The sequence below is a fragment of the Sciurus carolinensis genome, chromosome 2 (assembly GCF_902686445.1).
Source record: "Sciurus carolinensis chromosome 2, mSciCar1.2, whole genome shotgun sequence".
Classification (NCBI taxonomy): Eukaryota; Metazoa; Chordata; class Mammalia; order Rodentia; family Sciuridae; genus Sciurus; species Sciurus carolinensis.
Genome location: NC_062214.1, coordinates 3,399,449 through 3,412,778, shown reverse-complemented (window position 1 = coordinate 3,412,778; position 13,330 = coordinate 3,399,449). Strand labels below are relative to the sequence as shown.

The 13,330-nt window shown below is 52.1% G+C and overlaps 1 protein-coding gene across 3 annotated transcripts in view; it reads left to right on the top strand.

The window, feature by feature from the left end:
- The window catches only part of Phactr3 (phosphatase and actin regulator 3), a 212,130-nt gene that overhangs the window by 86,596 nt on the left and 112,204 nt on the right, over window positions 1-13,330 (top strand). The window contains exon 1 of one of the 3 annotated variants that reach the window (XM_047540365.1): window positions 1,408-1,529. The exons of the other annotated variants lie outside the window; for them this stretch is intronic. The gene's annotated coding sequence lies outside the window, so the exon portion shown is untranslated. Of the gene's footprint in view, window positions 1-1,407; window positions 1,530-13,330 lie in introns of those variants that run through there. 3 annotated transcript variants of the gene reach the window in all.

The window sequence follows — 13,330 nt, the reverse complement described above, 5'->3', positions numbered from 1 at the left end:
CCAAGATGCAAAGTTTCTTGAATAAATAAATTTATTTAGGTGCCAAAAGCTTGCATGTAGCTTTAAAATATAAGTCTTCAGCAGCCAGTGGTATATAGTGACAAAGTCACAAAGGTGGGCAGGAGGGGCTCTTGACAGACTTGCAGAGGACTCTAGAGGGGCGGGGCCTGGGGCAGGAATGGGTAGGAGGAGATCTGGAGTCACTTGTAACCCGAGCATCTGCCATGTAAGAAACCACAGGAAGATGCTCCTAGTCCCCTGACAAGCCTGGTTCCGCTGTACCTGTCGGGTTCTGAGAATGTTGTAATTGACTGTGCTTCTCTTCACTGGGGTTGCTAGGAAGCCCGGTATCCAATTTAATTCAAACCCCTATTCAAGCACAGAATCCTGTAGTTTGTGCTGTGTGTAATTTTAAGCCATGGAATCCTGTAGCTTTCCTGCTATTCTCAGGGTCTTTCCTTGATCTTTTCTTTGGTTCGCGTGCCATAAGCATTATAGGAATGGTAGCGTAGGTGAGCTCCCTTACCTCATTCTTGGAATCTGGTAGGTAGTGGGAAATGCTGAATAAAATTAGTGACATGGCACACCTTCCCAAACAGTGAGATTGGGGCGGCTCCATTACTGGAAGCGTTTTAGCCTGATCAAGTCCAAGAGGCACACCGCGTGGTGGGAAGCCAGCTTTGCTCCCTGGGCTGGCCTGGGTGACACTTGCTCTGAACTCCAGTGGCTGTGTCCTTGGTGGTGCCCATAGCTCAGGCTTCTATTTAGATACAACACGGGCTTCTCGGAGGCACACGCTTGCTCCTGTGTGGGCTGAGGTGGCTGCATGCTCTCTATATTACCCACAGCAGCTCTCGGGTATTTTTAAATGCACAACTTAAGAGCCAACTTCTGTCGTATACAGGCTTGTTGTGGTACCAGAGTTGTTGTCAGCTGGGTTTGTGAGGACGGAGGGCAAAGGCAGCCGGCGGCCAGCATGAGCCCTGGTGGGGCCGCCTCAGGGTGTCGCCCCAGCAGGGCCAAGCTCAGTTCCTGTTGGTAGTTTCTGGAATGACCAGAAGGCTGAAAAGGACAGAGGGCAGGATGAAGGGCTGGCCGAGGCCTGGAGAGGGGATGACGCAGATGGGCAAGTCCTGCAGACAGGAGGCGCTGGGCAGCTGCTGAGTGGGCGTTCTTCGCTCTTGTCCCAGGGACCTGCTGGAGTTGAGGGGCCAAGCGGAGCCACCTGAGCCGACGGCACATCCCGGCCCCTCCGTCTGATTTGCACCTGGGTTGCGTGCTGTGTGGTTCAGTCTGGAGTCCAGGCTCAGCTGAGAAAATGGCTGGGACCCTGCAACGGTGCAGCTTCTCATGTGACAGAAGAGGAAACTGAGGCCCAGACAGGGCCCCAGGGCTGCAATCCCTCGTGCTCGTGCTCTTGCAGACCCACCACCTGCTACTGGTTGCTGACGCCGGAAGCCTGGGAGCCGAACACCTCTGCCACTTCTCCCTGCACCCCGCAGACCCTTCGCCTGGAGTCCCTGCCCCAAGTACGTCTCCAGTCCATCTGCCTTCTCGTCACCTCCAGCCACCCCCAGGACCAGGCCTCCTGCCCTCTGGAAGGCAGGCAGCTGCATCCTGACCACCCCTGCTTCCTCTGTTAGACCCTCCTAATTGGGTTTCTGCTGAGTAATTGGGAGTGATCTTTTTAAACCTCAAATCTCATTAGGGTGGTAGCTCCCCACCCCCCATGCTTCCAGCTGGCTTAAAATTCCTCAGTACTTGGCCAGGGCTTATATTTTAAAAAATCCATAAAACAAAAAACTAACCCCCCTCAAACAAAAAAACACCAACTATCATCAAGCCAGTAGGCCTGCCTGCTCTGCCCACCATACCTGCCTCTGGGCCCTCTTCAACATGACCTCTTCAACCTCAGGACCTTAGCACGGCCTTCTGCCCTGGGAACTCTGACCTTCGACTCTACCCCACACCTGTACCAACAGGTCTCTGCCAGGCTGCATCCTGCGCCCCCTCCCGCTCCTGCCTAGGCATAGGTTGCTCCTTCAGGAAGCTGCTCTTCCCATTTGGCCAGGTCCTGGGATCCAGGTCAGAGATCACTGTCTCTGGGCTTCTCCTCCCCCCAGCTGGGCTCTCACCATGGGGTGCCAGCTCTGGGACCCAAAGCCACCTTGTCTCTGCAGCTCTTCCCCCCTGCCTTGGGCACACTGCCGTCCAGGGTGGTGTGTGAAATGGCTCGAGGCCCCAGGTCCTCCGGGGAGACCATGCACCTGTAGGGAAGGGGCTCAGAGCCCCAGGCCCTAGCAGGCAAATGCCTTCCTCTGTCTTCCCCTGGTAAGCCTCTTCCCCCACAGAGGATGAGGGGACATCGTGTGGCAATGTGGTTTCAGTTTGGGGTCCCTAGGACAGTGAGCCTCCTCTAGCCCACATCCTGAGCCCCTGCCTCTGTGTCCTGGCAGGATGTCCAGGGCTAATACCACTGATGGACATCTAGCCAAGCCCTTGCTCTGTACCTGCAGCAGAGGCACCCTGCGGTCACAGCAGCGAGGTCACGGAGCTCGCTACAGCTCTGAGTCAGAGCTGGGTTCTGGCAGGAGCTGGATGGTTCTAGAAGGAGTGAGGGAGCAAGGGGTCAGCTAGGGCACCAGCCTGTGAAGCGAGGGTGCCCCGGGAGCATTAGGGGTCTCTGTCAGAGGGCACAGGGGTTGGCTGAGACTGGGACAGTCCTGCTGAGTGCATGGCAAGGGGGCCTGCACGGCTTCCGCGCTGCTCCAGCCTGTCCTGGGAAGACCTGCCCCACTGGTCCTTTTCTGCAGGCTCACGCACCGGGCCCAGCCTCTGGTGGGGGCCATGCGTTTCCCAGGTCGGACACTGGTGTTACCTGCTCCGGGCTCTTCCCACAGGCCACTTCATCCAATGCAGGGGGACTTTCCAAGCTTTTTCTTCTTGGTGGCATCTGGGCTTCCTGTGGTAGCTAGAAGGGCTTCACCCACATCCAGAGTATTTTAAAATGGTCTTCTTTCACTCTTTCTACACTTTCACTTTTTTATATTTCAGTTTTGTTCAACGTGGAATCATTTTCATATAAGATGTGAGGGTCAGGTCCAACCCACTCTTATTCCAGTTGCCCCCAATTGTCCAGCTACCGTTAGTGAATAATGTGACATCTTCTGGTTTTCATATGCCTCCTGCATAAATCTATTAAGTTCCATGTGACTTGGGTCATTTAGAACTTCAGTTTCGTCTCATTGAAATCTGTTCCTGGCACAGAGCCACGTCGTTTCAGCCGATCACCATTGTATTGCATGTTTAATAACAGAAAATCTGCTCCCCAGCCCTCGTTTCCCCTTCTGGTCTTTTCCTGCTTCCTCCTGTTTTCCGTATTTACTTTAGCTTATTTACTGTAGGTGTTTTAATCTGATGGCTTGGTGGGGTTTTAGTCTTGTGGGAATGACTGCATTTTAATGCTAGAAGGATGCTTTGAGAACTTTATCTAATTCTCATTCTCTAGCGAGTACATTGATTTTGTCAAGTGGGGCTGTGAGGTTGGGGGATGTTAGCCAGGGGAGGCCCCTGTCCCTGTCCTGTGCCCTAGTCCTCTCTCCCACCCCAGGCTCCCCCTCAAATGCTGCATCTTCCAGGCAAGCGCTCGAGCTGTCCTTTGATTTCACTGTGACCCTGAGTCAAAACAACCACCTCAGCCAAGCCGCTTCGAGGGGCCGGCCAGGAGCTGAGGGATGCAACCTGCATTTGCACTTTTCTGTTGTCATTCTGAGACAGGCTACAGTGCAGCCAATGCCATAGTGGGCTCCACGGGGGAAACTCTGCACATACCCAGGGCACAGCCCTCAGCAAGGACACCAGAAGAGCAACAGCCAGCCCGAGACAAGCCTTGCAAGCCCAGCCTGAGGAGTGCCCGGATGAAATGCAATAGATAGAATCAGTGACGGTCCCGAGGTCACGGGCCCAGCTCCGGAGGCAGCTCCTTGGTACTCGCTCTGACTTAGCATCAACTTATTAATAGCAACTGGCCAATCGCCAGTGATGATTTGGACCATCCCTTGCCAGAGGCTTTGTGGTTGGGGTGGGAGTCCCTGTGGGTCTCTGTGACTTTGGGAGGAGGAGGAAGGCAGAGGACAAGGGATGATGTCAGCAGTCGACAGTTTCAGATGACTGCCCCACACTGTTCTCTGCCCTCTCCATGGATGGAAAATGAAGTCTGCAAACAGCCTTGAGGCAGGTATTGTTATTGTTTCTTTTTAATCCCCATTACAGATGAGGAAACCAATCCCTGGAGGGCAGGGCAGGGCCACTGGGAGATCCCAAAGCCTGTTGCATGCTGCTGGGCTCACCTCCCCCCATGCGGTCCTTCCAGAGTGACAGTTGGAATCACACAGCTGTGGTTAAGATCTCAGCCCCATCCTTTATGACTTTTGGCAGCTCATTGATCTGCTATTCACCTGTCAAATGGAACAGGGACTATGCGAGAAATGTAAACCTTTTAGAACATTGCCTGGCAGAGTAAAAAGGAGTTGCAGTCCCTTAATAACTTGCCGGCTTGAGCAACTGAGCCTTGGTTTTCTCAGATCATGGTTGTGCATTGTGAATGGCTGTAGGCTCTTTGGGTTTGACTTGGGTCAAGAGTCGGAGGGCATGTCCCTGTCATTACCACCTGCATGTCCTTGGGTGGATGAACTTGGCCTCTTTTATGCCACAGTTGCTGCTTTCCCTAGAGTAGGTCTGGGCCCTGTGGGTTTTGTGAGGATCCATGAGAGATATGCTCAAGCTCCCTGCCAGGTGTGTACCACCCCTCCATCTCAAGTGACTTGTATACCTGTGCCCCTGACTCTAGTACGTGACCGTTCCCATCTCCCTTCCTTCTCTTTGTTCTGATAATCTTTTAAGACCTTGTAGAATTTGGCATTGGTTCAGGGAACTACGACCTAGTTTTAGGGTATCCTCTTTCATTTGGGTAAATGCCTTGGACAGGGCGGTTTGATGGCTGCGGCCTGGGTTCACTGGACTCTGTGAATGAGATGCTCCCTTGCTGCGGCACGGGGGTGATGCCTGCGCTCGTGGGGGAGGCACCTCCTCCTGTCTGCAGCTTCTCTGCTCTGAGGTTTGGGGAGGCACTTGATGTGTCAGGCAGCCCCCTCTGATAGCTGACTGTCCCAGAGCTCAGAATCTGAAGACAATGGCCATTTATTAGCTTGTGATTCCCTGTGGAGAGTGAGGCTGGGCTCAGTCGGGTGGGTTTTCAGATCGTGGTCAGGTTCTTTGTGCCGACTTCACTGCAGGTTTGGTATAGTGCTGGCTGGACTGTGTCTGTCTTGCATGTCTGGGGCCTTGGATTGGAAAACCAGGATGAACCAAACCTGTTTTCTATGTTCTTCTTCCTGGGTTTGTTCCCACAGTGGAGGCAGAATTCAAAGCAGAGGGAGATGTGCTAAGCCACGTTGGCCTGGGCTCTAGATCACCATCACTTCTGCTGCGTGCTGTTGGTGACTTGAATCCCAGGCCAGCCCAGATTCAAAGGAAGGGGGAGAAGATTTCCTCCTTCTGGAAAGAGCAGGGCCCACCTCAGAGGGATTATCCAGGGGCTGGGGAGTAATGTGCCACTGTTGCAGCCTGCCACAGTGACCACACAGAGGCTGTGGCCCTGTGTCTTAGTCCTGAGAGGCTGGTACTACACAGGAAGTGTCTCCAAGCTGGCCTTTGCAGAGCCACGGATCCCCCTCTCTGTCCCCCACTGTGTTGAGGTCAGACCAGCCCTGAGAGGACTGTCCTTGCAGTACTTTGGCGTGGAGGCTCCTCGGGCACCACAGAGCACTGAAGGGGAGATGCTTCTGGCTTCCCTTGTGTCTGCCCTGGTACATGCCTGTCACACACACATGCAAGGGAGCTCCTTTGTTTTCCTTCCTGAACTGTGAGCTCCATGGAGACAGGAATCTCAGGCTCACTTGTGTCCTTAGCACTTAGTAGCTACCATAAGTATTGGATGGAGGAAGGAAAAAGGGAAGGAATGGAGGGAGAGAGGGAGGAGGGAGGAGATGGAGGGAGGAGAGAGGAATGAAGGAAGGACTTTAGGAAGCTGGACAGGTAAGAAGGAAAACGCCAAGAGAGGGAGGGAGCAAGGAAGAGGCTGAGGGCAAAGTCGAGAAAAGAAGAAGGTAAAGAGGGAATTTAAACCGTGCTTCATCTCCAGCACTAGAGCCTTGGCATGGGGGCTCCCCGTCCCTGCTGACCTCAGCCCTGCTGCAGAGTAGCTGGAGGACCTGCCTGGCTTGTTGTGAACTGACACACAGAGGTTTAGAGCCAAGCTTATTGCCGGTGGCTGCTCTGGCTATTATTCTAGTTGCTGAAGGTGGAGACACTGGGCCCCTCATCCTGGAAGGCTGGACTGTAGGCCACAGGGGTCCAAGGCAGCAGAGCTGGGGAGCAGGGGAGCAGCCACGTGGGGCTTCCAGATGGGACATGCCGTGGGGTCTCTGCCAGGACTGGTCCTGCGGGGTCATTGGCCAGACTTCCAGGAACTCCAGGGAAAGGAGAGTCTGGGCTCTCTGGGGCTTGGATGCTCTGTGCACCTGACACTTATCTTGCTCACACTCCCCTTGAGGCTGCAGACATGTGAAAATAAAAACATGAATCACCCCGTCACCCAGACACAAATGCCATCCACATCCCAGTCAAGGTCAAGTCAAGTGCTTGCCGCGGATTCTGTAGACGAAGCTGGAATCGAACCTTTTACGCTGTCCCGAGTCTTTGAGCCTCACACCTTTCCAAGGGGACAAATGGAGGCGGATGGTGGGAACATGGGGTTAAGAGAATCACTCTATGTAAAATGAGCCCCCTGTACTGACTTCCTGCACACTTTATTTGCCAAAAAGATCTGCCTGCAGCCCTGCCTGGCCCGAGGGGACAGGAATGTCACATTCCTCAACACACTGAGCCAGGGGTGAAGCTCGGGCCATCAGTGTAGGTGATGAATGGTGGGGGTGGAGAGGATGAGGGCTGGTCACCAAAGAAAAGGCAACGGGTGCCAATAGCTCCCCCGCGGGTGGATGGGGATCGCACTTCCCGGCACAAGGCATTGCTAGCGTCACCCCTGGGCCGCTCCTTCCTGCCCTTCGGCAGGAGAAGAAAGACAAGGTGGGGGTTCTGGGGTCCATAAAAGAGAAAGACGCACCCGCTCCTGCGGGCACCCAGCCGTGGGCCCTTCTCTCAGGAGAAGTCTGTTATCTCTGTCCCTCTCTTAAATAAAGCTTGCATCCTATGCTCGTCTCTGTGCCCCTGGGGAGGAGCAGGGGCATCAGGGACCCAATCCTGATCTCCGACTGGCTTCACTATTTTGTGAACATTTTCTTATTGACTGAGCTTGGGTGGGTTCGGCAGTTTTCACTTTTTTAAAAAAAAATATTTTGTTTTTGTTGTAGGTGGACACAATACCTTTATTTTTATTTTTATGTGGTGCTGAGACTCGATCCCAGGGCCACACACGTTAGGTTAGTGCTCTACCACCGAGCCCCAGCCAGCCCAGTTTTCAGTTTTCACCTTTGATGTTCTTTATCTACCTAGAAACCAGGAGAACCAGGGCGTCTCCATTGGAGGGGTTGTTTATTTTGCTGTGATTCGGGAAGGGTTAAATGAATCCCATTCTGTAAGCGTCATCGCCACATGCTAATCTGTGAGAAGAGGGAGCTCACGCTGGGCTGTAGGTGGGGAGATGCTCCCTGGGCTCTGGGACTCGCACAGATTAAGCAAGGAGGTCAAAGCAAGGGCACTTGAGGGTCCCCAAGCATTCAGAACCATGGCAGCTGATTATAAATGACAGAACTGGACCAGGGACGCTGCCTCTGAGGCGAAGCACAGCCCCGATCAGCACAGACAAGGCAGCCGGGTCTTTCCAGGCTCTGCCGAGCCTGCGAGGAGTGGTGGAGAGGGAGACCCGTGGGCAGCACCTCTCTGTGCAGTGATCTGTCCTGGGGAATGACCCACGTCCCTCCTGAGTGGCTGACTGGGTGGCAGTCTGCCTGGGGCTTGTCCTCTGTGCTCGCTGGCCTGGTTGGGATGCTCCTCACACCTAAGCAGGATTTGTGCATCCAGGCACCAGGCAATTGTGTGTGAGCCAACTGCTGAGAAGCTGAGGAGTGACCTGGAGAATACTAAGGAGCAGCCCCCACCCGGCCCTCTCCCCGCCTGGCCTCCTGCCCCTGGAGGATCCAAGCCCAGGGCCTTTGAGGAGTGCCCAGCCAGCATTAGAGCCCTGGAGGTTGAGTCTGTTTTGGGAGACTTTGAAGGCCCACAAACTTCCTCCCTAGCCTCATTCTTGCTACCTGAAATGTTCTTGGGACTTGGACAGTTTAAGGTCTCCACTGGGGAGCCTCAGGCTCATGGGTGGATGGAGAACGAATCCATTGGTGATGATCCAAAGAAGAGCCCCAGAGTTGAAAGAGTCCAGTGGGGTTCTCCCCAGGTGCTTGGGCAGAGGGAAGTGGGAGTGCTGAGTGAGAGCGAATCCCGAGGTGACTCCCCTTTAATTCTCACTAGGGTCCAATGTGGCCAGCACTGCCCACCCAATTGGTGACAAAACTAAGGTTCAGCAAATGGAAGTCGGTTCCCCCAGGTTCCATCAGGACCCAGCAGCCCTCCCCAGAGCCTGTCAACAGAATTGTAGGCCAGTGCAGCCCCCACTCGGGTCTTCTGGCTACTTTCTGCTGAGTCCTTGACCCATATAACAACTTTCTGGAAATGGGGAAGGGATACTTGTTCTCCATGGCGGCTCTTACCTACTTTATTTCTGTCATTGCTGGAAGAGGCTCTGACAAACATAAGGATGGCCCCAGGGACTTTGGAAGCAGGGGACTTCACTTGAGACCTGCTCTGCCCCTTCTTAACCACGGGGCCACGGGCAAATCACCAATCTTGCTCAGCCTCTGGTGTCTGCTCTTGCTGCTAGTTATACCCTGGGACCATCATGCTGACGTTCTGGGCTGTGCCTTAGCTGCAAAGGAGCAGAGGGGAGTAGGATCTAGGGGACCAAAGGGAAAGGGCAGGACATTTTTTACCTGAGATATTAACTGAAAAAATTCTCAAATTTGACAGTATCAAGTGTGGTCAAGAAATATGGGGAAACAGCGTCTGTGCCGTTCAGGTGAGAATTGAACAGCCTCCCGCAGGGGCTTTCGGAATCGAGCAAGGCTGGAAGCGCAGGTGCTCTGGCTCTGTGTCCATTTCCAGGCAAGTGGAGTGGGGAGGACACAGGTGCCCAGTGTTCTCTACAATTTTTTTAGCATTGTGCATAATCATGAAAAACCTAAAGAATGCTGAGTGGCCACCTGCAGTGGGCTTTATGCCCCCAAAACAGTGGGAAGTGCTCTTATCATGCAATTTGACAGTGGTTAAAAGCAATGATCTATATTTCTTTGAGGAAAAAAATAAAGGATAAAATGTACACTGTGGAATCTTGTTTGCAAAGCTAAGGCCCCAGCAAAATGATAGCATGTCCATGTGGCCTGAGAAAGGGATCAAGTGGGAGGGAGGGGCACAGCAAGCAAGAGCAGGTGGAGCTCTGAATACCAGACTAGGAGCGCTCGCCCCGAGCCCAGGTGGCACCAGCTTCCGAGAGCGTCCAAGGGGAGCCGGAGGGGATTTCACCTGACCAGCAAGGCTTCTTTCATGTAGGAGCTTGCACCAGATGAAAGATCTGACTTCCACTCTGTGCATTTGCTATATTATTCCCTATACTTTTAATTTACTTATTATTCAGAGAAGTTAGACAGTTTTAAAAAGAGATTTATTTAGAAGGGAGGGGAAGCTGGCCTGCTAATGACCCCTATCTTAAACTCAAGAGCTGGTTGGGCAACTTTCTTTACCCTGGGGCCATGTTTTCAGCAGACACTAGCTGCACCCTGTGTACGCTACCTACAGAACTGTCCATGGTGCTAGTTTTTTACTGGGCTCTCAAATTCTCAGTTCATTGTGTTCCTCTTTGATGATGTCATTGTATTTATCTTTGATGATGTCATCCCTCAGTTACATGGGAATTCAGATTGCCATCTGCTGGGCCATCTCAGAGGATGCCGATGCAGATCAAGAGTGTGCCTGGCAAGTACATCCACAAGCAGCTTTCTCAGGTGCTGCAGTGTTCCGGTGTTTTACCAATCCCCAAATCCTAAGGCCAAAATCAGACCAAGGGTCCCGTCTAAGCTACAAAATCATCACAGAATTACTGGAGTTTTAAGTAAAAGGGCCAAAGTATTCTGACAACAGGGACACTTTGAACCATGCCAGAAAAGACAGATGGTCCAGCTCCTTGGCTACTACCCTTAGCTACTATTCTTAGCTACTCCCAATGCCCAAAGGTTGGGAATGTGGTTTGGAGAGGACATGAATGCTTTTTTATCCTATTTTACATCTTGGGCTGGACCAATATGGCATCCCCTAGATTCAGGGCCAGGAGCTCTGGAAACAACATGGCCCCAGAAGTTGATCAAAGTCAGAAGTCATTGATGCCTGATGAATAAACCAATCTATCATTTGTCCTTGGACTTAAAAGGACAAGATATATCTCTGATGCTATTTAAAGAAGTCTCCTGGCTTTGTGGTCTCCAGATCCCCACATGCTGTGACTCCTCTCCATCATTCCTTCTTGAGGATAGATGTTATATTTGGCTTGATGAATCTTTCTTTCCCTCCCCTCTTTACATTTATTCTTAAAATACTCCAATACATGCATATGGCTAAAACATTAAGCATCATGGGAAGGCTCATGTTGGCCTAATGGATGTGACTACTATCACCCCCTTTATGGACAATGAGAAGTTTGCATTTTAAGCCGATTCTCTGCTTGACCAGTTCTTCCCCAAAGTAAGCACTGCTGTTTCCTCTTTGTGTTCCTTGGAGAGGTGTCATTTGTGATTGTGTGAGTGTGTGTCTGTGTGTTTTACACTTGCAATAGTCATCTAATGCAGTGTTTTCAATCCCCCCTTGCTTTCCAATATTTCTTCTAGATCATTCCATGTCGACACATGCTAGTCTTAGGTGCTGCCTGATATCCTGTGGAGACACATAGCGAGCTGTTCTCCTCCTATTGGTGGGTCCTGAGGTTCTTTCCAAACATCTGCCCATGGAATCAGCACTGCCATGAATCCTCTCCCCGAGTGTGTGCCTTTGATTTCAGGTCCCAGCTCATTTGTGACACATGTTCTGATGATGGCATCTCTGGGCCAAAGGATACATGCATTTTAAGTTTGGGGTCAGTATAAAAATTGACTTCTGTCATTATTTTATCAACTTGTAATCACACCAATATTAATAGGGGTGCTGTTTCCAGCCCACCACTCACCTAGGCCATTGAAGATTCTGAAAGATGTGTTTACAGGAGTACGACTTGAAAACAGTTATAAAGTTCAAGCCATGCTTACAGTTGGGAGGGTATGAGGTCTTGCAGTTGATTCAGAATAACTTAGTGGTGGGAGAAATGGAGCCGGGTCATTCTCGGGAGCGGCTGAGCTGGGGACGGCCACAGGGCCTCACTCTCAGCCTCTGCTTTTGTATTTCCCTATTTTCTTAACAGACATTTCCAAGTCAGAAGTGAAATAGCTTCTGACCCTCACAATAAAAATTTGGACAATAAATGATCATGGTTTTTTCTTTCTGCTCGCAGTTGGTATGGGCTCCTCCTGAGCTGGCAGCCGGCTAAGCGCTGGCAGGGATCACCTCTCTCCTCAGCATCCCTGCGAAGCTGGGAGTCAGTCAATGTTTGATTTCTGTGTCACAGATGAGAAAACAGAGGTTGAGAGAGACGACAAGGTGGCAGGAGCAGGGAACCAGACTTCTAACAAAGCAGCGCAGTGCTTCCGCCTGACCATTCCTTTGCCTAGTGCCACCCACCTGGGGCCACCTGTCTGCCAGGCCCTGGGAACACCCTTTCCCTGAGGGCTTAGTGACTAGACAGGCTTCAGTAGATGGGAAAGACCAGGCTAGAAATAAATGCGTTACACAAATATTACACCAGCAATTCTTTTTAAAATAGATTTTATATTTTAGAAAATTGTGCAGAATGTAAGAGAGTTCCCATGTGCCCTTCTGCCCCTCCTCACCAGTTTCTCCATCGTGAGCCTCTTGTGTGGCCGGCACATCTGTTACAAGCACAGAATCAATACCGAGGCGTGACTGACCGAAGCCAGTGGTGCACATTAGGGGTCACTGTTAGTGTGGTCCATTCGGGTCCCTGAGAGTGCAGTGTCAGCTCTCCACCGTGAAATAACGTCCTGCGAGCATGCATGACCCCAGCTCCCCCATGCTCACCTGTCTGTTCCTTCCTCCAGGCCCCTGGTAACCTCTGACCATTCCTTTGTCATATAGGACTGCTTTTTCCAAATGTTTCCAAGACCCACATAGTTTGAATCAGACATACTCAGGAGACTTTCAGATTGTTCTTTCATTTGGTGATAGGACTTCAAGGTTCCTCCATATCTTTTTGTGGCTAGGAGCTCATTTATTTTCATGGCTGATTAATATCCCATGATCTGGATGAACCAGTTTGCTTATTCACGTGCCCACAAGAAAGCATCTGTGCATGCCAATTTGTGGCATGCAGTCTTTTTGTATTTTCAAAATGGTTAGGTTTCATCAGAACTTTCCTTGTCTTTAGGAAGGCATTAGAATGGGCCCCCTGACCCCAATGACCTGGACCTGCCCGCCCCTTCCCCTGACCTCGTCCTTACTCCAGACCCGCTCCCCGTACACCTCCCTGACCTTTCCTGTTCTCTCACGCCCCCTCAGGCTCCACATCAGCACCTCCTGTAGCTCTTCCGTCTGACCAGGAAGCTCTGGCCACGTCTCACTGTCCAAGGCTTGGCTGAAGTGGTGTGGCTTACCAAAAGGCATCTGTGCTGCCCAGCAGCTGGCCCTCCCGAACTCTTCTTTCAATTTTCTTTGTTGCACTTTTTACTCTCTGCAGTGGCCTGCCTGGCCGTGGTGCTGTGACCTTGCTTGCCTGTCTATTCGCCTTTTCTGCCTGGCCATGGTGCAGTGGCCTTTTCTGCCTGGCCATGATGCAGTGGCCTTGCCTACCTGGTCATGGTGCAGTGGCCTTGCCTGCCTGGCCATGGTCTGCACCTTGGCTGTGGCTTCAGGTGGGCCCCAGTGTGTCCCTCCACACCTTCTTGAGGTGAGTCCCCGCAGCCGTCCTGTGCCAGGTGGAGCTGCCAGTGCCACAGCCTCTCAACCATGCACGACCCAGAATTGGGTTCGGAGGTTTTTGTCTCCATGGTCCTTCTCCCCCAAGTCCCAGCCCTGAAAGGTGTTCGCACAGAGCTGCCACTGTCCA